Here is a 23,128-nt window from a genome sequence, read left to right as displayed (position 1 = left end):
AAGGACCAGGAAAGCCTATGGAGAGAAAATTTTTACACAATGACTGCACCACATGAGATAAATATGACAGGAAAAACTACGGCCCCTGACCACCACAATGGAGTGGCGTCAGAAGTGCACGGAGGGAGCTGGGATTTTCACTCACAGGAACACGTCCAAGCCCTCCCTCTCCTCCTGCATACACAGAGTCAATGGCGATCATGTGCAGACAGATAACTTCCATTATCCCCCGAGTGGTAACAGTGTTTCTCTCTTTCTCTCCACTTGGGTGGCATCAGAAGAGGCCCATGAAGACACACCAGGACTCTGACTACTACCCAGCAGCAAAGAGGCCACCAGAACCCTGCCCCTTGGTGCCAGAGGAGACCATGTGTAAAGTATCAGTGAAACACTCCTGACTGTTCCAGCTGCAGTGGTACCTTCAGAGCTGAGTGAGGGACGGGGCCTCCCACCTCAGCCTGGAAGTACTAAAGATTCCTTCTCTGCCTTGGATGTCAATGGCAGCCAAGTGGGGAAAACTAGATTTCTCTTCCTTTCTGGCAGTAATAAGATGGTGTCATCCCTCACCTCTGATAGAACAGTGTCAGAGTAAGTTAACTAAACCAAGAAATTTATGTAAGATCCAAAGATTCACAACATAATGCCCAAAATATCCAGGTTTCAACTGAAAGTCATTTCACATACCAAAACTAAGACTGCCTCAACTTGAATAAAAATAAACACATGACAAGTTAAAGATGAGACATTAAAATTATCCAACAAAGATTTTAAAGCAATTATTATTTAAAAAAAAAAAAAAGTTTAAATGAGCTGCTGCAAACATACTTGAAACAGAAGAAAACATAAAATGTCTCAGAAAATAAATTGAAAATATCAAAAAGAACCAACTGGAAACTCTGTAACTGAGAAAAACAATAACCAAAATTTAAAACTTAATGAACGGGGTCAAAGGCAGAGTGGACAGGACAGAGGAAAGAAATCAGTGAAATTAGAAAAGAAATTAGAAAAGAGAACAATAGATATTATGCAAGTGGAACAAAAGAAAGAAAAAAGTCTGAAAATTCTCAACAGAGCCTCAGGGATCTATGACAATAACAAACTTTTAAAATCCATGTGACTATAATCCAGGGAGGAAGGAGAAAAAAAGGGCAAGTTAGGGAAGGTACACAAACAAATAATGGCTAAAAACGTGTCAAATCTGGCAAGCAACATATACCAAGACACACAGTCATCAAATTAGAAACCATGGAGGTGAGAAGGCAGTGGCAATTTTTCAAGAGCTAAAAAAACAGAACTGTCAACCTAGGATCCTATAGCCTGTGAAAATATCCTTCAAGAAGGAAATGAAAATAAAGACATGATCAGAGGAAGAAAAAATGAGAGAACTTTCACCAACAGACCTTGTCAAAAACAGCAGCTAAAGAATGCTAATAAGCATAAAGGAAAAAAATAAAAGAAGCAACCTCAAAATATAAGGAAGGAAAAAGAACATGCTAAGCAAAAATATGGGTAAACACAACCTGCTTTCCTTCTTCTCCTGACTTTTCTAAATTAATTTCAATGGTTTTAACAAATTCTAACAGTATCTAATACAGTTCTAAACGTATGTTAAGTATTTAAGACAACTGTATTATAAATGCAGGAAGTAAAGGGACATAAAGAAAGTAGAAGTAAATGCATTAATTAAAAACCAGATTAGCAGTGGGTTAAAAAACATGATATAACTATATACTACAAAAAACTCAGTTCAAATACAATAGCATAGGTAGGTTGAAAGTAAAAGAATGGAAAAGGTGTATCCTGCAAACATTAATCAAAATGAAGAAAGAGTGCTATATTAATCAGAAAAGAAGACTTCAGAGCAAATCACCAGACACAGACAGGGATATTAAGGGCCTCATGATAAAAGGGCCACACCCCCAAGACGATACAGCAGTCCTAAATGTGTATACACTAATAGTGGATCTATAGAATATGTAAAAATCAAAACTTATATAGAACTGATACAAGACACAGATAAATTCAGAGTGTGAGACACTGACAAACCTCTCTCAGAATGACTGGAGAAAAAATAAGAATATACAAGGTCTCAACAACATCAAACAACAGGATCCAACCAACATTTATAGAACACCTGACCCAACAACAGCAAATGACATTCTTTCTCAAGTGCCCAGGGAATACATACCAAGAGAGATGATATGCTAGACCATAAAACAAGCTCATCAACAAACTTAACATAAAATCCTGGGCTTCCCTGGTGGCTCAGTGGTAAAGAATCCACCTGCCAATGCAGAAGACACAGGTTTGATCCCTGGTCTAGGTCCAACCTAGATAGCATATTAAAAAGCAGAGACATTACTTTGCTAACAAAGGTCTGTCTGGTCAAGGCTATGGTTTTTCCAGTGGTCATGTATGGATGTGAGAGTTGGACTGTGAAGAAAGCTGAGTACCGAAGAATTGATGCTTTTAAACTGTAGTGTTGGATAAGACTCTTGAGAGTCCCTTGGACTGCAAGGAGATCCAACCAGTCCATCCTAAAGGAGGTCAGTCCTGGGTGTTCATTGGAAGGACTGATGCTGAAGCTGAAACTCCAATACTTTGGCCACATGAGGCAAAGAGCTGACTCACTGGAAAAGACCCTGAGGCTGGGAGGGATTGGGGGCAGGAGGAGAAGGGGACGACAGAGGATGAGATGGCTGGATGGCATCACCGACTGCATGGACATGGGTTTGGGTGGACTGCGGGAGCTGGTGATGGACAGGGAGGCCTGGCGTGCTGCGGTTCATGGGGTCGCAAAGAGTCGGACACGACTGAGCGACTGAACTGAACCAGGAGAGTCCCACGTGCCGTGGAGCAACTAGGCTGGTGCACCACAACTACTGATCCTGTGCTCTGGAGCTCAGGAACCCCAGCTCTTGAGCCCACATGTGCCACAACTACTGAAGTCCGCGGACCTAGAGTCCATATTCCACATTAAGAGAAGCCACTGCAAGGAGAAGTCCGCACACAGCAACTGGAGAGTAATCACCACTCTCTGAAGCTAGAGAAAGCCCATGTAGGAATGAAGATCCAACACAGGCAAAAATACATCCATCCATCCATACATACATACAAACATAAGTAAATAAAATTTTTAAAAAAGGAAATTAAAATCTTAAGGGGATGTTCTCTGACCACAACAGAATCAAATTAGAAATCATTAGCAGAAAGAGTAACAGGAATACTCTTTGACACCTGAAAACTAACAATATAAATAATCCATGAATCAAAAGTCTCAAGGAAAATTTTTTGAAAAATACACTGAACTGAATGAAGATGAAAATATAACCCATCAAGATTTGTGGGAACTAGCAAAAGCGGTGCTGAGAGGGGAATGAGTAGCACCAAATGCTTTTATTTTTGGAAAAGGAAATCTTTCAAATCAGTAATTTAAACTCTCACCTCAAGAATCTTGAAAAAGATCCAAATAAACCCAAATAAGCAGAAATTAAGGAAACAACAAAGAGAAGAAATCAATGATATTAAAAATAGAAAAATGATTTTGGTATTACCTTAATACCAAAACCAGACAAAGATAATATCAAAAAAGAAAACTTCACATCAATATCCCTCTTTAGCATAGATGCAAGAATCCTCAACAAAATACTAACAAACAGAATTCAACAATATATAAAAAGAATTCTATAATATAACCAGAGACTTAATGCAAGGATAGTTCAATATTCAAAAATCAATTAATATAATCCACCATATTAACAGATAAAAAGAGAAAAATCATATGATCATATCCATTGATTCAGAAAAAATATTCAACAAAATTCAACATCCATTCATGACTGAAAAAAACAGAACTTTAAGTAAAAAGAATCAAGGAGGATTTCTTCGTTTGATGAAGAGAATCTAAAAAGAACCTACAGCTAACATTATAACACCAACGTATTAAATCCCTTTTTTCCTAAGATCAGCAACAGGCAAAAATATCCACTTTCATTACTCTTATTATATAGAGCTCTAAGTTCTGCCAGCGCAGTAAATCAAGGAAAGGAAATAAAAGGTCTATGCTGTATTTAGTCACTCAGTCATGCCTGATTCTTTGTGACCCCATGGACTGTAGCCCACCAGGCTCCTCTGTCCAGAGGGATTCTCCCAGCAAGAATACTGGAATGTGTTGCTCTGCCCTCCTCCAGGGGAGCTTTCCAATCCAGGGATCAAACTCAGGTCTCCTGCATTGCAGGTGGATTCTTTACCAAATGAACTACCTGGGAAGCTCTGAAAAATAATATAGTTCTGAAAAAAGAAATAAAACTATCCCTGTTTGCAGAAGATGTAATTGTCTATATGGAAAATCCCAAGGAATCTACAAAAACAATTTTTAAAATGAATACATGAATTTATAAGGTCAAAAGATACAAGTTCAACATACAGAAATCAATTATATTTTTATGTATGAACAATGAACATATGGACATCAAAATTAACATTTTTAGATACTAGAAGTAAACATGTAGACAACATAATTAAAAATATAATACCATTTACAATACTTTTTAAAATGAAGTGAAAAGTGAAAGTGTTAGTCACCCAGTCACATACGACTCTTTGTGACGCCATGGACTGTAGCCCACCAGGCTGTGCCCACAGAATTCGCCAGGCAAGAATACTGGAGTGGGTTGTCAAGCCCTTCTCCAGGGGATCTTCCTAACTCAGGGATTGAACCCAGGTCTTCTGTATTGCAGGCAGATTTTTTACCACCTGAGCCACCAAATAGTTTTTAAAATGAAGTAATTAATTATAAATCTAATAAAAACATATCCAATGCATGTATGCTGAAAAGTACAAAATGCTGATGAAAAAAATAATCAAAGATCTTATGAAGAGATACACTGTGTTCAAGAAATGGAATACCAAACATAATACAAAATGTAAATTCTCCCCACACTGATATGCAGATTTAACACAATTCCTTAAAAATAAATTCTCAGCAAGATTTTTGAAAATGTAGTGGAGACAAGATTAGTCTGGGCTTCATACAAAGTCTAGAACTTTCTGTATAAAGTCTATTCTAGTTCTTTCAGAACTAGAATAAACTGTTTTAGATTAGTTAAAATAATTTTGAAAAAGAAGAATGAAGTGTGAAAAAATCAGCCTATCTGATTTCAAGACTTTATATGTAGCTACAGTAATTATCAAGAATGTATGATATTGCTGGAGACGCAGACACAACAGATCAGTGATGCAGAATGGAGAAGCAGAAACAGATCCACTTAAATACACCTACCTTTTTTCTGACCAAGGCACAAAAGCAACTCAACAGACGAAGGGTGGCCTTTCTAAACCAACGGTGCTGGAGCAACTGGGCACCCAGAGCAAAGAAAGGACCTCAACCCAAGAAACACACTTCACACAAAAATTAACTCACAATGACTCATGAACTTAAAAGTAAAACCCAAAACCATGAAGCTCTCAGAGAAGAAAATTAGAAAGGCTTCAGAATACAGGGGCTAGGTGAACAGTTCCTGGACTTGACAACAGAAACACAGTCCATAAAAGGAAAAACTGATCAAATGAATCCCAACAAACTTCAAAACTTTTGCTCTGCCAAATACTCTACAAAGAAGATGAAAATATAAGGTACAGACAGGGATGAAATACACGCCAACCACATATTTGACAACTATTAACTGGAATATATAAAGAACTCCCAGAACACAGCAGTAAAAAAAGCAAAAATTCCAATTAGTAAACAGATGAAATTTACCCTTAAACAATGCAGGGGTTAGGGGATGCTCACCCCTCTTCTCCCAAGAACAATTAAAAATTGTGTGTAACTTTACAGTCAACCCTTCGTGGTTTCAACCAACCACAGATCATGTAATACTGCGAAACATATTTACTGGAAAAGAATTCCATGTTTTAGTGGACCTGTGCAGTTCAAACCCATATTGTTAAAGAGTCAACTGTACTGATGCACTCACAACTTGCATTTATCTCCAGAGAATTATGCTGAATGAAAAAGTCAATCTCAAAAGACTACTTACTATATGACTTTATTTCTATAAACATGCTAAAGTAACAAAATTAGACAAATGGGGAGCAGATTAGCAATTGCGAGCAATTATAAAAGGGGAGGGAGCAAGAGGAAAGTGGATGTGACAATACAAAAAGCAACACAGAGATCCTTGAGGAGACGGAAATGTTCTACATGTTGGCTGTATATATGTTGATACTCTGGCTGTGATATTTTATCAGTTTTGCAAGATGTTATCACTAGGGGAACATGAATAAAACGTACATGGGATCTCCTGATATAATTTCCAATAACTGCACATGAATCGACAATTATCTTGAAATAAGTTTACTTAAAAAAACTATATAGCAATAACAAATAAAAAGCAGGTGAGCAGTATGTACTTCATGTTCTCAATCCTTCGGTGATGGGTCTCCTTGCAAGGCCTTGGACGAGGGTTACCAAGCCAGCTTCTACCCTCACTCTACACTCCTCCTTGGCCAACATCACTCATTCTGGAGGCAATTACCTTATGCCAATGACTGCCACATTTGTATTTCAAGCCAATTCGTCTCCTCTGAAGTCCGGCCAAGAGACCTGCTTCCCTTGGGGCTGCCCCTGTTTCAGTAGCTGTCACTGTATCATGCAATGCACCGGAAGCTACTGTTACCATGTGGTTTCCTCTGTCTCACTCTCACACATCCACTCAATCATAAAGCACTGCTAATTCAAGTTCCCAAACACAACACAAAATCAGTCCACTTCTCATCTTCACTGCTCCACCTGGTCTAAACTACTACTAAGCCACTGATCCCTTGACTAAAGACTTTGGCATCCCTGCCTGTGCCTCTCTCAAAAGCACCCCTTCTGCAGCAACCAAACCGATCTGGACAAAAAGTAAATATGAACGGCTCACTCTCTAGCTGAAAACCTTTCCATTTTACACACTGGGCTTGGGATATAATCTCAAAGCACACAAAAATCTCGCATATCCTAATTTCCACCTGAATGATTCTACCTTTTTTGCTCTTTTCTAAAATCCAGTTATAATATTCTTCTAGTTTCTCCTAGACATCCTGCTCTTTCTCACCTCAGGCCCACTGCATTTCCTCCCACCACCCCCAGCCCAGTCTACCTAATTATCTATTCATCGGGTCTTATCCATTACTTCTTCCAAGATGGGTTTTCCTGAATCTTCAGATAAGGATAGGTCCCTTATTGAATAATGAAAGAGATACCTATACAACTTGAAATAAATCTAATTAAAGGGTTTCAATATTTTAAAAAATCAAATAATTCTAAGATTTATGCAAAGATAATATCAAAGGTATAAATAACACATTTCAATACACAAGTCATATATATTTGCTTTGGTGGATTATTTAATTTAGACCTAGATACAGATACACTTTTAGACCTAGATACACTTTTACATTCATTTTCTTTGGACCTTTCTAAATATGAAATACAGTAATAATAATGCTTTTAGTAAGAAGCTTTGTCATTCATAGTCAAACTATGACTGTGATCTCAGATTTCTGGTCTGCAGAACTGTGAGAAATAAATGTTTGTTGTTTATAAGCCACTCAGTCTGTGATATTCTGTCATAGTACCCTGAACTGACTAAGATGGAAAACTGGTACTGACAGCGTGGTACTGCTATAACAAATACCTAAAATGTGGAGTGGCTTTGGAATGGAGAGTAATAGGTAGAGGCTGGAAGAGTTTTGAAGTGCAGGCTAGAAAAAGCCTACATGACAGTGAATAGACCATTAAAAGCTATCCAGGTGAGGGCTCAGAAGAAGAGAAGAGCCGCAGAGAAAGCCTCAATCTTCTAGAGAATTCCGAAGTGGCCTTGAACAGAATGATGGTGGAAAGATGGGACAGTAAAGGCCATTCTGATGAGATCTCGAATGGAAATGAGGAGCCTGTTATTGGAAACTGAAGGCAAGGCAATCCTTCTTAAAAAGTGGAAAAGAACGTGGCTAAATTGTGCTCATGTGTGAGTGTTTTATGGAAGACAGAACTTGTGGTTCTATCCTGTGGAAGATAGACATATCCAACAAAAAACTGGCTATTTGGCTGAAATTTTGTTCTAAGCAAAATGCTCCCTGGAATATTACAGTAAAACATGAAGAAGAAAGAATGACAAAGACAGAATTTGTAATCAAAAAAGAAGCAGAAATTTAAAATTTGGAAAACTCGCAGCTTAATTCTTTGTACAAAACACGAGCAAGCATGTTTGAGAGACCACTAACGGTGGGGCCAAGAAAGTTTTTGATGAGAAGATGAGTATGTGTGTGAACCGGAGACTGAATCAGCCACCTCAGCAACTGCAACTGGAATCCAAGGGGAAAGAGACAGGAACAAATAAAGACTGGTTGTCAGACTTCTTGAAATTCCATAGCACTGTTCTGCTTCAAACGTGTGATATTTAAGACAAGATAAGGACTTCCCTAGTGGAGCAGTGGGCAGACATCGGCAGTGTCTCCAACTGCCAATGCAGGAGACACGGGTTCACTCCCTGGTCCGGGAAGATTCTACATATTAGAGAGCAATTAAGCCCGTGTGCCACAACTACTAAGTCTGAGCTCTAGGAACCCTGAACTACAACTAATGACCCTGGGCCGCAACTACTGAAGTCCGTGCACCTAGAGCCTCTGCTCCCTCACCACAATGAGAAGCCCACGCACCACGGCTCGGAAGTAGCCCCCAGCTCTCTGAAACTAGAGAAAGCTTGTGTGCAGCAAGAAAGACCCCGCCCGCCAAAAGTAAATTTATGCTTTTTTAAACAGACAAGGTGATTCACAGATCACCAGTTTCAAAAGCGGGAAGGGCATCACCTAGGTTTCAACAAGTCAGAAGACTCCCAGCCAAAGCCATGGGAGCCAGACCCCTCCCCAGCAGAGCTGTTGGGAAGCAGCTATCTTCATCAAGATCTCCAAGAATGGAGCCTTTATTTGGAGCTACAGGCACAAGACCCAAGCAGAGGGCAAGCAAAGAAGGCCAACACAGAGACCTCCACGGGAGCAACACTCAGCAAAGCGGTGGGGAAGGGATGCAAGTTCCCTCGACTCTAAACCAGCAGAGCCACAGGGACTATTCCTGCCTGAGAGGGATGCTGCGGGGATGCGCTCAGCAAAGCTACGGAGGCAGGGAGGCTCTCGCGTGTCCAGTAAGAGGGCCCATGTTAAGTGGGCCTGGCAAGCAGAGCATCAAGTGTAAGAAGATTATTCTTGAGACAAGATTTAAGGCTGTTTGCCCTGTTGGGTTCTGACTTGCTTACGGTTTTCTTTCCTATTGCTCCCTCTTAGAGTGGGAGTGTTTAACTCTCTGCCCATCCCACCACTGCTGGTGAAGCACATAGTTTGTTTGATTTCACAGGCTCACAACTAAAGGTGAATTTGCCCCAGATGACTCACTCCTTGAATCTCACTCATACTTGACGTAGATCATATTTAGATGAGACTTTGGAATTTAGATTGTTGAGTCAGTGCTGGAACCAGTGAAGATGCTGGGGCTACTGGGATGGTATGAATGCATTCTGCATGTAAGAAATTCATGAATTTTGGGGAGGCAGCAGTAGAATGCTGTGGTCTAAATGTTGGTGTTTTCCCCCACCCCAAATAGATGTGCTGAAATCCTAATACCCAACGTGATACTATTAGGAGGTGGGGCCTTTGGAAGGTAACAAGTCATGAGGCTTGAGTCCTCATGAATAGAATTAGTGCCCTTTAATTGGCCATTTGGGGCTTCCTAGGTGGCTCAGTGGCTAAGAATTCACCTGCAATGCAGGAGATGTAGGAGATGCAGGTTCAATCCCTGGAGGAGGGCATGGCAACCCACTCCAGTATTCTTGCCTGGAGAATCCCGTGGGCAGAGGAGCCTGGCGGGCTACAGTCCATAGGGCTGCAAAGAGTCAGAAATGACTGAAGCAACTGAGCATGCATGCACAACTGGCCATTCTGTCATGGGAGGATACGAGAAGCCGGCAGTCCAGAGGAGGGCCTTCATCTGGCCACGCTGGCACCCTCATTCTGGACTGCCAAACTCCAGGACTATGAGAAATAAATGTTTTTTACTTATAAGCCACCTGGTCTGTGGTATTTTGTTACAACAACCTGAAGAGACCAAGACAGACTTATTCATTATGAGTAATTCAGCAACCAATGCACTATTTTCTTGCAATTCTTCTTTGCCTTTTTATGGGCTTTAAGGACAACTTCACACACAGACACACACACACACACACACTCAGCAGTTAAGTTTGCTGTGTAAAAAGCCACACATGTTTTGTAAATAAATACCTACAATTTGAACCTAAAGTTTAAATTTCTTTCTAAAATTTGCTAAGCTTGACTTTGGTCTCTTAATAATGATAAAATCAACAATAAAGGAAAAAACTTAGCAAAATAACCATTGGGATATGCCATGTAAAAAGAAATTTTTATGAAGCTTTAGAAAATATATGTCTATAAGCTCTTTCTGAATAGTAATTTAGAAAGGTTAGGGTTTAGATCTTTACGTTTTAAAATTCTACAACAGGAAGTATTGAATCTCTATTTCCCAATTTCATGTTTTTTTTTTTTCAATATCCCATGTTGATATAAAACTACACATGGACACTTTGAATTGAGTACTACTCAAGAAATTAACTAATTCCTCTAGTAATCATACCTTCATCTATTTGTCATATTACAGTTTTCAACTGTGCTTCTGTATAGTTCATATATACTGGTTCATAGTTCTTTACACATTTACATCCTCATCTCCTCTTAAAAAACCTAGTTACAAGCAGCATTATGAAGCATAAAAATAAAGAATGGGTCATGAGAATGGATTTCAGACTATGAGATAAGAATAGCCATGTAAAAACACAACCACTATTAATTGATGTAAAATATGCCTACAAAATAGGAACTTGGGACTACTGAGTAGGTTTGCAAAGGAAGCCAGGGATGCTCCAAAAGTGCAGCTTCCCAAGGGGTTCAGAGGTGGTGGTTCAGTTGCTAAGTCGTGTCCGACTCCTGCGACCCTGTGGACCGCAGCCTGCCAGGCTCCTCTGTCCGTGGGATTCTCCAGGCAAGAACACCGGAGTAGGTTGCCATTTCCTCCTCCATCCGGGGTTTTACTGCTCCTCTTTTGCCAGCCTCAGGTGAATAAAGCTGGGTGTTTCCAAACTGTGAAGGAGGACATACAATCAAACCTATAATTACCGAAAGGCTGGAGGGGCAGGTTGGTCTGATTGACTAAATTTACTTATGAGGCCTTTTTGTTTCAACTACTGCTATTGCAAACCTTCCTAAGATGTATTAAGGAATACTTTCTTGCTTTAGGAAGTACAATATAGTGAACATAATTAAATCACTGCTGACTGCATAGGTCTTATCATACGGTAGGGTCAGCCTTGTGAGCATCAGTTTTCATTGGATCCTAATCAAGATGTGCACATTCAGGCTAAATGTATACAGACTGGCCCTAGGCTATTCATTCCTTGAGAGCTCCTCTCTTTTTAAAAAAAAAACTCAATTTTTTAAAATCAATTTTTCAAGGGGGAGGAAAGGAGCTTATTTTCCTAAAAGTCAAAAACCACGAAAAATAAACCTGGTTATCCGAGCTTTTTACTCCATCACTGGAGCTTTTCTAAAGTAATAGGTATTCTTGAAAAATCTGTTCCATTTCAACAGTTTTAAGGAAATAAATGCCCAAGGGCAAAGCTGGGGAGACGAAAGGGAAAAATCCAATTCCTACGTGGAGAAGAAAACAACACTGAAGAAAGCTGAGCCATATCTGGGTATTTACTAAGTACATACTATGTACTAAATACACTGCTAAGCACTCTGGCTACAGTGTTTGGTGTCTGGGTCTGTTTCTTCAACTGCAAAATTAAAAGTCAAGCTACATATGCCTTTCATTTAATATTCCCCACGCTGTAATGCAGTATGAACAACGTGACATTACTCTACCACAATCCACTGTGTATAAATATGGGTGGTGAAAAAACTTTCCAAGGGGAGTTAGGATGCCCAGACTCCTGAGAATACTATTCTCTGCAGTTCATTTAGAATGCTGGCTAGTCACTTTATTCCTCCTTTTATTGCTTTGGGCAGAACACTAAAGGAATAACAAAGCAAGAGTTGACTGGCCTATACGTTATGGGATTAAATATTAAATATCCCAAAAGAGACAGTGAAGCGTCCATGGAGGCTTTATTTCCTTTCCGTTTTCTCTGAATTCTTATCCTGACAAGCGGCGTCAGCTCTTGGGGTCTGATCCGGAGCACCGGAGTCACCACCAGCAGAGCTGAGTCTGGGTTCCAGCCTTGAATGCGGCAAACTGGGATCCTGGACAAGTCACCTGCTCATCTGCAAAATATTTTCTTCCATTTCTGTCATTAAACAGGAAAGCCGTGACACATTCAACACATTTTCTTTTAAACAAAGATACACACAAATGGTTCAGGAGAATGCCCCCATGTATTTTGATTTTGGAAAGGCATTTGACCAAGTGTTGAATACAAACATTAAGACAGGCTGCACAGTCAAATGGGATCCTAACTTTGAACAGCAAACACCGAGTGATGAATCAGAAGAAATGATGGGAAGATGGACTGAATTAAGAAGATTAAATTTAACTGTGGATTCAAATGAATGGCCTAAATCACTCTTTAAAATCGCTGCTATATGCATAGAATATACTTCTGGCATCCAATTCGAATATACCCCTTTCCCTGTATGAAGAACTGATTCATTGGGTTTCCTTCTTAGGTTTCCAAAGTATAAATGTAAACCCTGGTACTAGAGTGGAATTAAAAAAAAAAAATGTATTACGCATAGAGGAGAAGAGGCCTGACTTAAGTACAGTTCATGTGAAGAAGCAGCTTGAGCTGACTTCGAGGTCAACGTGAGTCAACAGCGCGTTATGACTGCCAAAAGCACTAACATGAGCTTAGCCACCAACAACAGAAGTGTGATGTCCAGAACAAGAGAGGTACCGCTTTACCGTATTCTCTGCATCCTGAGCGGGGCACCGCACTTCTAGAATGGTGGGCTCTGTCCCCAGGACACCCTATGCAAGAGTGATCCTCACAAAACAAACGCAATTCCATCACAGGGAGTAGCCTGAATGGGCAAGGGCCTAGGAGAAAAGCCCCCCGAGACGGAAAAACTAAGACTAGTTCTCTTGGAAAAGCTAAGCCTTGGGGAAGAGAGATTAAATATCTGATGAGCTGCTACAAGGTTCAGACCTAACCGAACACACAGCAGAGCAGACCCAGCGTCATACAAACAGCACCCAACACAGAACGGGCTGCTCCAGCGGCGGGGACAGTCAGGTAATGCAGCTGTTGTCAACTCAGGCTACACGCTAGGACACACCTGGGACCTGTTTCAAATCTATCAATGCCCAGGCCCCACGCCCAGCCAATTAAAGCAGAATTCCTGGGGTTGGGCCTGGGCAAGGGGAGCTTCTGAAAGCTCTCCAGGGGTTTCTAACGTGAAGCTGCACTTGACAATGGGCAAGGTGAATACCAGGGTGGCCACCTGTCTGTGTGTGGGAGAGGACAGAGGGAATTCCTTCTCAGAAGCCTGTATTAGGTTTAACTTACTGACATCATCCCATATGACCATGAAGATTAGCTCTCTTTGCAAATATTTGAGAAGAAATAAAGTTTAAATGGCACCGTCTCTTAAGGAGAAGAATTTAGGTTGCATTATAATAGCTAGTCTTTTCTATTCATGAATAACGGTCTTCAGTGATTTAAGCATTACCATTTTTGTGGAGAAGAACAATAGTACTGGCATGTTTTATGTTGATAAATTTAAACAATTTAATTCCAAAATTTTGTAAAATAAATTTAAAATTAGCTAATAATATCAGCTAATAATATTAATATTAGCTAATAATAATAATATTCAAGTTTCTTTCATGACACAGTAATTCTTAAAATTAAGCAGGACCTCCTTCGTAGTCTGAATGAATTCTGTCACAAGTAGCTTATCCGATGTACATAATAAAATGTTCTCTTTTCCTACCTTAAATATTTTTCTAAAATATTTTATAACATAATAGCCTGCATTTTTTGTAACCAATATACAGTCCTCCACATTTCCTTCAGTGTTGGTTATATTTTTATTCTTAATCCTATTCTTCTGACCACTTAACAGATGCCACTGTTTAGACCACTAAACAGGCATTTATACACATTTCCTAACCTCCTTTGAAAAAGATACATCCAGAGCCTTCTGGTCTTAATACTGGTCTTGCAATCACTTGTAGTGGGTGGGGTTATGTGTCTAAATTTTAAATTTAGCCCTCCAGGCTTTTCCACTTAGATATAACATACCCTCTAAACTTTAAAACTTTCACTTTAGGTCACAAGTAAATCACCAACCATTTCCTTTTACTTTTGCCATCTGTCAATGCTCCAAATGAATCCGAAGCTTCGTCTAGGCTACTCCAAGTCTTTCTCATTAATCTCTGTCATCAGGTTTCTAAATAATGAGAGAAGTATGAAAGATCATCACCCTTGTTTACAACCACCACCAAAAGAGCCTGGTATAATGCTGTGGATTTGGATAGCTGGATTCGAGCTAAAGGAGAATCTCAGGAGTCCTGGTGTGGGGACCAAGCAGACAGTTAACATTTTACCAATAGCTGGCTAACTGTACCACGTTCCAAGTAACGACTGCCCTTTCTGCATCAAAACGCTAGAAAGAATTACGACCTTAGCGCCATCTGAGCAGCTGCTGGGCGGACAGTGTGCTCCCCAGCCCAGAGTCACCTTTGCATTTTTCAAGCACATACCTCTCACAGAAATGTTCAGTGCGGCAGTCTATAGAGCTGCTTATAACACCGGCACGATGTGACAACAAAATTCATGATGATTTTGCTTTTTCAGCCTGCCCCTTCCTTTTTTTTTTTAATTCTTCCCTCCTCCTCCATCCCCCAAAGAAAACCAAACCCACAATACTTCCACAAAACCTGACTCAGACTTATGAATATAATGCTTTCAGTGAAAGCTGACCAGCTTTACAGGAGAACAGCCTTCATGAGAAGCAGGAAGCTGATCTGAGCAGCAGAGAGAGCAGGGATGGGGCGGAGCAGAAAGGAACTCAGCTGGGGGAGAGCGAAGCACAGACAGTCCTGGCTAGTTCTAGTTACTTATTGACAGTTTCATCTTATAGCACAGATTTATGAGAAGGGTGAGCATCGGCCCTGCCATACCTTTTCTTTCTTTTACGAATCTCTGGCAATCTGGTAAACTATTACACAGGGGAAAGTGAGGCCTTACGGCCTTGCCAGAGCCCAGTTGCAGGGAAATGATGTAAGCTTCCCACCTCCCACCAGCCCCGCTCTGCCAATCCACCCCTACTCTGACCTGTTAGCATGCGCTCCCTGCCCCCCACAACCCCGTGACCCTGCCCTGGGCCTGTGGGGCCCCCGGCTCGCCTAGTTGCATCCTACTGTGCAGCAGAAAATATTTGCCAGGGGATAAGGGGTATTTTAGTTTTGAGAAAAGTCTTCAATGAAAGAGTAAATGCCTCTCTGTCTTAAAAAAAAAAAAAAATGCTGAGTCGATAAAAGCTAATCAGTCCCCAGGAGAAATAATATTACATAGGATGGAGGTAAGGAATGCAATTTTGCAAAAGGCAGCAGAAGGTATGATGTAGCAAAAGGTACAGTAATGCGAATTAGGAGACACGGGTTCTCCTATTCTAATACCACCTCAATGACCTTGAACAATTGGTTTAGTCTCTCTGGTTTCATTTTCTGTAAAGGGAAAGAGTTAATATAAATTACATCTGAAGTCTCATGTAGTAATTTTATGAATTGAGAAGCAAAAGAAACAAATCGAGGATAAAAAGTAATCTGTCACCGTTTGTTTCTTATTTACTCAAAACTGCGCATAATTTCTTATACTGAACTATTTAAAATATGCTTTGCCAACGTGTGAGTAAATATGAGTAGGATTAGCAAAAAGTTGTATAGGGGGAAAAGTTACAGGCAATTCGATTGTTAATCCCGACCTGGAGAATTTGTAGAGAATGAGGACTGTGAAGATTCATGTTCGGTAAAGGACAATTTATAAACTTGATTTATAAACAGATGCTTAGAAGCAATTAAGACTTTTAACATTATCCTAGACAGCATAAACTATTTACCTTGGTCAGCAGTGTTCTAAGTTTAAAGAATGCTCATGCAACGGGTGCGTGCACACACACAAACACCAAGGGGGAGATTTTTTTTAATTAAGAGCTCATAATATAACTGGTTACTAGGACAACAGTCTTCAAATTAGGATAGGCAACTCCTAGAAGTGCCTATCGTTCTAAAGGGTATGAAAGGTCTGCAGACACATAGATGATAAATCAATTTCCAGATGAGCCCTTCTAAGTGCCCTTGATCTGCCGGAGAAGGCCCCTGGAAAGCAGGATCACCTGCCCCTCCCACTCCTTTCCCGTCGCCCTCCTCCCACCCAAAATCGAGGCACACAGCTGCTCATCGCCACGTCACGCTGTGGCCCTGCTCGCGCTAAGAAAGAACCTCTGAGCAGGACCTAAGGAGACAATGAGAAATACTGGTAGTGAAAACCCTAATCACTCTTCTCTTGCAACTCAGGTGGGGTGTGCCAGTTTTCTGCTTGAAAGAAAATTGGAGGAGGGCCTAATTTGGCTGTCAGCTGGGAAACCCTTAGACAACTTTAAATGACAGAGCACGGTGGTTCTGAAATAACTGAGGAGGAGTTCAAAGAGCTGAGTGACTCTGCCATATTAATACTCTAATCCTCATCAACAGATCCGTGTAAACAACGCTTCACAGTGTATATATTAGAAAGAATGAACAGTATGCTCAACTCTTTCTGCAATTAATAACATTCATATGCTGACAAATGAACTAACCAGAAGAAAAGCAGCAATAGTGTAGTGATAAATTTCCAGTAAAGAACGTTCATCTCTAATATTATTTATCAAAGTTTGTAATTCACAAGTTATTTCGATCAACTATGTACTAATAACAACTAGTAAGTTTAAAAATTACCTAAAGTCTTATTATCACAGTAAGTTAAATTCTGTCACCAGAAGTAAGACGGGGTGATCAAAAATATATTTTTTTAATGTAATAATACGAAAGGATAAAATTTAGAGGGAAAGGTAGAGTAATAAAGACCTCAAGGATAAAAACAAACACTTTAAAATCTGACTGTTAGAGAGTAGCTTCAAATGGATAGAGGTAAGTTTTAAGTGTTAGACACTCAGTCGTGTCCAGCTCTTTGTGACCTCATGGACTAGAGCCCACCAGGTTCCTCTGTCCATGGGATTTCCCAGGCAAGAATACTGGAGTGGATAGCCATTCTCTTCTCCAGGGGATCTTCCCAACCCAGGGATTGAACCTGGGTCTCCCGCATTGCAGGCAGATTCTTTACTGTCTGAGCTAACCAGGGAAGCCCTAAACAGCTATAGTATTTGATTCAAGTAAATATATTTTAAAAGGCTATGCTAATTTTATTAAGAAATGTTAATATTTACAACTGATGACAATTATGCACCTTTCTTCCATCTCATAGCACCTTCCAACTATTACTACAGACTTTAAAAATAAATAAATAAAACAGAAAGAACAGCAATCTAGAATCTCAGGAAACAAGCCACCTGGAACAACTAAATTTTCCAGTTATCTGTGGTTATATTCGTTAAGTCCCACACCAGTTCTGTCTCCTAATTTAAAGCTGCTATAAATGAAAATCTTCTCAAAAGAAGTCGGGACCTCTTCTTAGACTACACCAACATGATTTAACCACTTATTAATGTTTCCCAGATAATTATTAACACCAACTCTGCAGAGAATTCATATAATGCCCTTAACCAAGGCTTTTTCTGCTCTTCCTGTTTGGCATTTTGCATTTCTGCCAGCAAGTGAGGGGATGTGGATTCAATTCCTGGTCCAGGAATCATAAGATGCCAACCCCTAAGTCAAGGTTCTAAAACACTGTGACCTCCAACTTTCTCCCCTATAAAAATAAGTTAATCTCACTTTCTTAAACTATCTCACAAAACAGAGATGAGTTCACAGAAGTGAACATGCTTTACTTGAAATTTTCACACCAAGAAAACATATGTTCTCACTATGAGTGCTTGCATGAAGCTCCTCTCTTCATTCTAACTGTGGAAATCAGTCAAAAAAGCTAACTAGATCTGTTTTTTTTAAACTGATAAAAATGGTTTAAGTAAGAGATAGATGTCTTCTATAAAATTCATGAAGTTAGTGACATTTATTTCCAGGGGCCATATGAGTTCTGGATCACTGATATTGCTGGATGGCTGAGTAATACATAGAAAGACATAAGTCTATGTGTTCCATCCAAAACCTCAATCTGCTATTGTAACAAACCTCAATCTCCTTTCTAACATATCTTTAAGATATGATCCTCATTCATTTTATTACCAAACCCATCACCCTCCCAACTACCAATACACAGAAATATGTTGCTTTTATTACTTATATGTTCCCTAAATGTTTTTATTATTATGGTGCTTGGCAGTCCAGAACTTCAGTTCCTAAGCTACTGGTCCATTGAGCGCCCTAGAACCCTAGGTTCATTCCCAGAAGAACAAAATAAGCCTCACACTTTGAAAAGTTGCAAATAAAATTCAAACAGCATCAAAGGGAAGATAAGGTTTTAAAAACTTAACTGATATTACCTGCTCTATTTAAAACATCCAGAGGGTCAACTTATTCTGTTCCATGAATTATTATGTGGTTAGTATTGTCACAGTTTCACTTGACCCTTTAAGCAATTTTACTATTATTTCCTGGCTACTGATTATAAGAACTGACCTTCAAAGGTATTTACGTGATTTGCTCAAGATCACAAATGAAAGCCAGACCTAGAACTCAATTCTGCAGACGGACAGTTCCGCAAAGCTCCCTGGTACGTGCACTTGCCCCTCTGAAACTGCTGGTGAAGTCCCAACTGCAGTGAGAAGCTATAGGGGCAGGCAGTCCTGCTCTGTCCTCTGTCTCCCATGGACATCACGGTTTTAGTCCAAAGAGCAGGTGTCCTGGAATAGCACAGATCAGAGGCTGAATCCAGACCCCGGGTAAGTTATTTAACTTTTCTAAAGCTCAATTTCCTCATCTGTAAAAGGTACTAACAAGCACCAATAAGGTTGTTGTGGGGATTAAGAAGGACAGCACATTAGCAATCTTTGGCACCCCACCAGTAACAAACTTGAGTTTACTAAATAATAACAACTCACATAGTTTGAGTCCATTATGGGATGCATCTTAATCCATCTAATTTTCCTAATGATTCTACGGCACAGTGGATAGTATTATAATCACTCCTGTTTTATGAATCAGGAAAGACCGTCCTAGGGAGGTAAGGCAGGCTGCCTAGGGTCACAGATCTAGGAAGTGAAACAGCTCGCGCTGCGGCACAGGAGCCTGACTCGGGGCTCACACTCTGAACTGCCGTTCACTCTTGGCGGCCTCTCTAGACACTTCCTAAGGTCCACTTTGACTTCACATTCCAGGATGTCTGGCTCTAGGTGAGTGATCACACCATCGTGATTGGGTCATGAAGATCTTTTTTGTGCAGTTCTTCTGTGTATTCTTGCCACCTCTTCTTAATATCTTCTGCTTCTGTTAGGTCCACACCATTTCTGTCCTTTATTGTGCTCATATGTGCATGAAATGTTCCCTTGGTATCTCTAATTTCCTTAAAGAGATCGCTAGTCTTTCCCATTCTATTGTTTTCCTCTATTTTTTGTACTGATCACTGAGGAAGGCATTCTTATCTCTCCTTGCTATTCTCTGGAACTCTGCATTCAAATGGGTATATCTTCCCTTTTCTCCTTTGCTTTTTGCTTCTCTTTTCACAGCTATCTGCAAGGCCTCCTCAGACAGCCATTTTTCTTTCTTGCATTTTTCTTGGCTCAAAAATAAAAAAACTAAGATCATGGCATTCGGTCCCATCACTTCATGGCAAATAGATGGGGAAACAATGGAAACAGTGTCAGACTTTATTTTTTTGGGCTCCAAAATCACTGCAGATGGTGAATGCAGCCATGAAATTAAAAGACGCTTACTCCTTGGAAGGAAAGTTATGACCAACCTAGACAGCATATTAAAACGCAAAGACATAACTTTACCAACAAATGTCCATCTCCTCAAGGCTATGGTTTTTCCAGTAGCCATGTAGGGATGTGAGAGTTGGACTATAAAGAAAGCTGAGCACTGAAGAATGGATGCTTTTGAACTGTGGTGTTGGAGAAGACTCTTGAGAGTCCCTTGGACTGCAAGGAGATCCAAGCAGTCCATCCTAAAGGAGATCGGTCCTGGGTGTTCACTGGAAGGACTGATGCTGAAGCTGAAACTCCAATACTTTGGTCACCTGATGTGAAGAGCTGACTCATTTGAAAAGACCCTGATGCTGGGAAAGACTGAAGGCAGGAGGAGAAGGGGACGACAGAGAATGAGATGGCTGGATAGCATCACCAACTCGATGGAGATGAGTCTGATTAGATTCCGGGAGTTGGTGATGGATAGGGAGGCCGGGCGTGCTGTGATCCATGGGGTTGCGAAGAGTCGGACACGACTGGGGGACTGAACCGAACTGATCCAGGGGGTGTGGGGGTAGGGGAATGTGATCAATTTAATCAGCTCTCATTGGTGACCTGAAACAGGCACAGTGAAAACCATTTACCTCTGAAAGTATCAGAGCCCAACAACATGTTGTCTTCAACTACTACACACAATCCTATTCCTGAGGCAAATCATGCTTTCATGCTCATGGCATATTATTTCTGAGTTCCTCTGGATAACTGTTTCGGGCTTTTCAACTACATTATTTTCTCTATACCATCTGTCTAAATCTAAAAACTGCTTTTTTTCACTCCAAGGGATCGCCAGGCATCTCAGTTTACCTCTTTGCCTCCAGCAGAGTCAGGCTGCGCTGCATGTGTCCCCTGCATGTGCCGCTGGTGACTCTCGTGCGACGTGGACCTCACTACCCTGTAAGATTCCACAAAAGAAGTTCCAGGTTTTGCTCATCCTTACAGCCCAGGCATCTAGTAGTACACTGTGGTGCACTCGGTAAATGCTGAAAGACTAGCTGAAAGTTTTCAGATGTGGTTTTTGGTCTCCTCCTTCAAGGTCTTCTTTGCCACGAAGCTTACTCTAAAACCCTCTCTCTTTAGATAATGATAATCGTGGATCACCAAAAGTGATTCGGATTTAGTAGAGCAGTGATTGCTTCTCTGGCAACTGGCTGGAGAAATAAAAAGGAAACAACCCTGGGTTGATGCTTCAGTACCCACTTTCCTGAATATGCCCAATATTCAGTTTTTAGGACAAAAGATATGCATGCCTCAGGGTCATGATCACTTAAAATTTATTGACAAGCTCAAGGGGCTTTGTTTATCATAACATCCAGCTCAGGGCCTAGCACAAGGTCAGTGTCAGATGAAAATATTGGTTAAAGCTGCCACAGGCCAAATGCAGAAGCTCCTTAAACTACCAAAAGGGTGTTAAAAGATTTAGCAAAATACCAGTTAGTCTCTAATTTCAGATAATTAGCTTTTAAGAAATGTGAAACTATGATTAAACATAATCACATAATAAATATTCCCCCAAATATCATACTTCTATTTTTTCCATATAGAGGCCTTTGAAAAGTACAGTGCTGAAAGAACTTTCTAACATTAATCTGAAAAAAACACTCTCATAAACTATATGGCACAAATTAACAGAAACTGTTAGTCCTTTAAGGTACTTGTATAGGAAGGAACTCAGGATCAATGATCAAATAATACTCCTGCAATTCCCTAAATCGGATTATTATTTTGATAAATCTAAACATCTATTTGGAGAAGTTACTGGGGGCGGGGGGGGGAGCCTCCTGAAAATTCCATGTGCCCCTCTTGTCAATAATACTTGCGACTGTGCATACTGGTAAATACAGCAAAATAAATAAACTTTAAAGTAAAACTTCAGGTTGTATGCAAAAATCTATCTTTAAATGTTTCAAACTCCCCTAAGGTTTCCTACCATTACTAGACTTAAAGAAACAATAAAACTGAATATTCTATTCAACGCTAAGGCAGCTATTACACTAAACTTCATTTTAAGATATTTTAAAATATCGGTACTCTCTCAGAATGCCTGGTGATCTTAACAAACCATCTTTTAAACGCAAAACACTAAGAAAAAAAAAAAAGTACAGTAAGTAGATTACATTTTGCAGGTCCATGGGTTTGTAAGTCTTCCCAAATACCAAAGTCATACTGAGCTGAGTATTAACTTTGTGATGGACTTAATCTCTTCAATATAAAGCCACAGTCATAGCTACCATATAATCAAAATTAAACTATATATACAATGCCAAAAAATTTTGAAGTAACTTTTTTTTTGTACCATAATGATTATTAAGGCCAAAGATTCTCCTCACCACGTACATTCAAACATTCTCCTTTCACCTACTTGAAATCTTATTAACAATATTTCAATTACCTATAGTAAGGTACTCTGGCCTCAAGGAACTATTTCGATTAGTATTAACACCCTTTAAAATAAACAGAATGTTATCACATATGGGATTTGTGTCCTCCTTTTAACTGTGAACCATTACTAACAGGTAAAACATTGATTGATTTTTAGTTCCTTATAAAATAAGTAAATCATATTTTGTAGAAATCAGTCCAGTTCAGTTGCTCAGTCATGTCCAACTCTTTGCAATCCAATGGACCGCAGCATGCCAGGCTTCCCTGTCCATGAGAGTGTTTTTTTCAGATTAATGTTAGAAAGTTCTTTCAGCACTATACTTTTACCCAGATTCATGTCCATTGAGTCAGTGATGCTATCCAACCATCTCATCCCCTATCATCCCTTTCACCTCCTGCCCCCAATCCCCCCCAGCATCAGGGTCTTTTCCAATGAGCCAACTCATTGAGGTGGCCAAAGTATTGGTGTTTCAGCTTCAACATCAGTCCTTCCAATGAACACCCAGGACTGATCGCCTTTAGGATGGACTGGTTGGATCTCCTTGCAGTCCAAGGGACTCTCAGGAGTCTTCTCCAACACCACAGTTCAAAAGCATCAATTCTTTGGCACTCAGCT

The 23,128-nt window shown here is 40.1% G+C and overlaps 1 protein-coding gene across 11 annotated transcripts in view; it reads right to left on the bottom strand.

The window, feature by feature from the left end:
- The window catches only part of BBX (BBX high mobility group box domain containing), a 299,562-nt gene that overhangs the window by 205,867 nt on the left and 70,567 nt on the right, over positions 1–23,128 (bottom strand). The window contains exon 1 of one of the 11 annotated variants that reach the window (XM_043448964.1): positions 14,816–15,064. The exons of the other annotated variants lie outside the window; for them this stretch is intronic. The gene's annotated coding sequence lies outside the window, so the exon portion shown is untranslated. Of the gene's footprint in view, positions 1–14,815; positions 15,065–23,128 lie in introns of those variants that run through there. 11 annotated transcript variants of the gene reach the window in all.

The sequence above is a fragment of the Cervus canadensis genome, chromosome 27 (genome assembly GCF_019320065.1).
Source record: "Cervus canadensis isolate Bull #8, Minnesota chromosome 27, ASM1932006v1, whole genome shotgun sequence".
In the NCBI taxonomy this organism is placed as follows: Eukaryota; Metazoa; Chordata; class Mammalia; order Artiodactyla; family Cervidae; genus Cervus; species Cervus canadensis.
Note: the sequence above shows the minus strand (reverse complement) of the source record. Positions and strands in the feature narration are given on the sequence as shown.